The sequence below is a fragment of the Ascidiella aspersa genome, chromosome 5 (genome assembly GCF_963924565.1).
Source record: "Ascidiella aspersa chromosome 5, kaAscAspe10.2, whole genome shotgun sequence".
Classification (NCBI taxonomy): Eukaryota; Metazoa; Chordata; class Ascidiacea; order Phlebobranchia; family Ascidiidae; genus Ascidiella; species Ascidiella aspersa.
Window position 1 is genome coordinate 14,108,553 of NC_139451.1, and position 2,500 is coordinate 14,111,052.

The 2,500-nt window shown below is 55.2% G+C and overlaps 2 non-coding genes across 2 annotated transcripts; both read left to right on the top strand.

Moving 5' to 3' along the window:
• Positions 1–114: 114 nt before the first annotated feature.
• On the top strand, positions 115–1,925 carry LOC146144714 (small subunit ribosomal RNA). Its single transcript, XR_014500653.1, has one exon. It is a non-coding gene; the product is annotated as a small subunit ribosomal RNA (ribosomal RNA).
• A 247-nt stretch (positions 1,926–2,172) lies between these two features.
• On the top strand, positions 2,173–2,326 carry LOC146144715 (5.8S ribosomal RNA). Its single transcript, XR_014499057.1, has one exon. It is a non-coding gene; the product is annotated as a 5.8S ribosomal RNA (ribosomal RNA).
• The last annotated feature ends 174 nt before the right edge of the window (positions 2,327–2,500 follow it).

Here is a 2,500-nt window from a genome sequence, read left to right on the forward strand (position 1 = left end):
AGCAAAGAACGAAATTTTAACGGAGAGAAGCCTTCGGGTTTCGCATCGACCGAGCGACGGCGCCGCATCAGCGGCGCCTCCTTCGTCGGCCTTTCGGGGCTACGCTAAAGTAGCTACCTGGTTGATCCTGCCAGTAGTCATATGCTTGTCTCAAAGATTAAGCCATGCAAGTCTAAGTACGAGCTCTCGTACAGTGAAACTGCGAATGGCTCATTAAATCAGTTATGGTTCATTTGATCGTACGTTTTACGTGGTTAACTGTGGAAATGCTAGAGCTAATACATGCGTGAAGCGCCGACCTCGCGGGAGGCGTGCTTTTATCAGACCAAAAACCGACCGGGCTTCGGCCCGCAACCTTTGGTGACTCTGGATAACTTTGCGGATCGCACGGTCTCGCACCGGCGACGGATCATTCAAGTGTCTGCCCTATCAACTTTCGTCGGTACGGTACTGGCCTACCGAGGTTCTTACGGGTAACGGAGAATCAGGGTTCGATTCCGGAGAGGGAGCCTGAGAAACGGCTACCACATCCAAGGAAGGCAGCAGGCGCGCAAATTACCCATTCCCGACGCGGGGAGGTAGTGACGAAAAATAACAATACAGGACTCTAAACGAGGCCCTGTAATTGGAATGAGTACACTTTAAAACCTTTAACGAGTATCCATTGGAGGGCAAGTCTGGTGCCAGCAGCCGCGGTAATTCCAGCTCCAAAAGTGTATATTTAAGTTGTTGCGGTTAAAAAGCTCGTAGTTGGATTTTGGGCGCAGGCGGCCGGTCCGTCGCAAGGCGTGTACTGGCCGTCCTGGCCTCACCTCCGGTTCTCCGCCGGTGCCCTTGACTGAGTGTCGGCGGCGGCCGGAACGTTTACTTTGAAAAAATTAGAGTGTTCAAAGCAGGCGATTCGCCTGAATAATGGTGCATGGAATAATGGAATAGGACCTCGGTTCTATTTTGTTGGTTTTCGGAGCGCGAGGTAATGATTAAGAGGGACAGACGGGGGCATTCGTACTGTGCCGTTAGAGGTGAAATTCTTGGATCGGCGCAAGACGAACGACTGCGAAAGCATTTGCCAAGAATGTTTTCTTTAATCAAGAGCGAAAGTCAGAGGTTCGAAGACGATCAGATACCGTCCTAGTTCTGACTATAAACGATGCCAACTAGCGATCGGGGGGCGTTAGTTTTACGACCTCTCCGGCAGCTTGCGGGAAACCAAAGTCTTTGGGTTCCGGGGGAAGTATGGTTGCAAAGCTGAAACTTAAAGGAATTGACGGAAGGGCACCACCAGGAGTGGAGCCTGCGGCTTAATTTGACTCAACACGGGAAATCTCACCCGGCCCGGACACAGTGAGGATTGACAGATTGAGAGCTCTTTCTTGATTCTGTGGGTGGTGGTGCATGGCCGTTCTTAGTTGGTGGAGCGATTTGTCTGGTTAATTCCGATAACGAACGAGACTCTGGCTTGCTAACTAGTTACGCGACCCAATCGGTCGGCGTCTAACTTCTTAGAGGGACTAGTGGCGTTTAGCCACACGAGATTGAGCAATAACAGGTCTGTGATGCCCTTAGATGTTCGGGGCCGCACGCGCGCTACACTGACCGGATCAGCATGTGCTCGCCTTGGCCGACAGGTCTGGGTAACCCGCTGAACCCCGGTCGTGCTAGGGATAGGGAATTGCAATTATTTCCCTTGAACGAGGAATTCCCAGTAAGCGCGAGTCATTAGCTCGCGTTGATTACGTCCCTGCCCTTTGTACACACCGCCCGTCGCTACTACCGATTGAATGGTTTAGTGAGGTCCTCCGATTGGACCTGGCGCGGCCGGCAACGGTCGAGCCGGCGTCCGAGAAGACGATCTAACTTGATCATTTAGAGGAAGTAAAAGTCGTAACAAGGTTTCCGTAGGTGAACCTGCGGAAGGATCATTAACGGTCTCGCAAACGCTTCGGCGAACGCGAAACTCGGACAAGCGAGAGAAAAAGTCTTTGCTACCCGGCGCCCGACCCGCGAGGAGCGGCGCGCCGGCCGGCGATTCGGTCACCCGGTAATGTTTGCGCGTCGAGTGCCGCGGTGCCGCGCGCTCCGGCTTCAAGCGTCGGCCTGGCCGACCGCTCGGCGCGGTCTATTTTGTCACCCTATAGTGCGAGGCACTGTGCGAGCGAAACAATCGTGGATGGCTCTTGGCGGTGGATCACTCGGCTCGTGAGTCGATGAAGGACGCAGCTAGCTGCGTGAATTAGTGTGAATTGCAGGACACATTGAGCATCGACGTTCTGAACGCAAATTGCGGCCTCGGGTCAATCCCGGGGCCGCGCCCGCCTCAGGGTCGCGTTGCAAACGTTCCGCGCGGGGATTTCTCCGCGCGGCTGCTGCGGCGTCGGACGCGCGAGCGCCCGTCCCGCTCAAGACAGCACGGCACGATGCGCGACGATCGCGACCAGAATCCCGCGCGGCGGCGGCGAGTCGACCTCGAAGAGGCCAACGGCTGGCGGCTCAAGGGCGG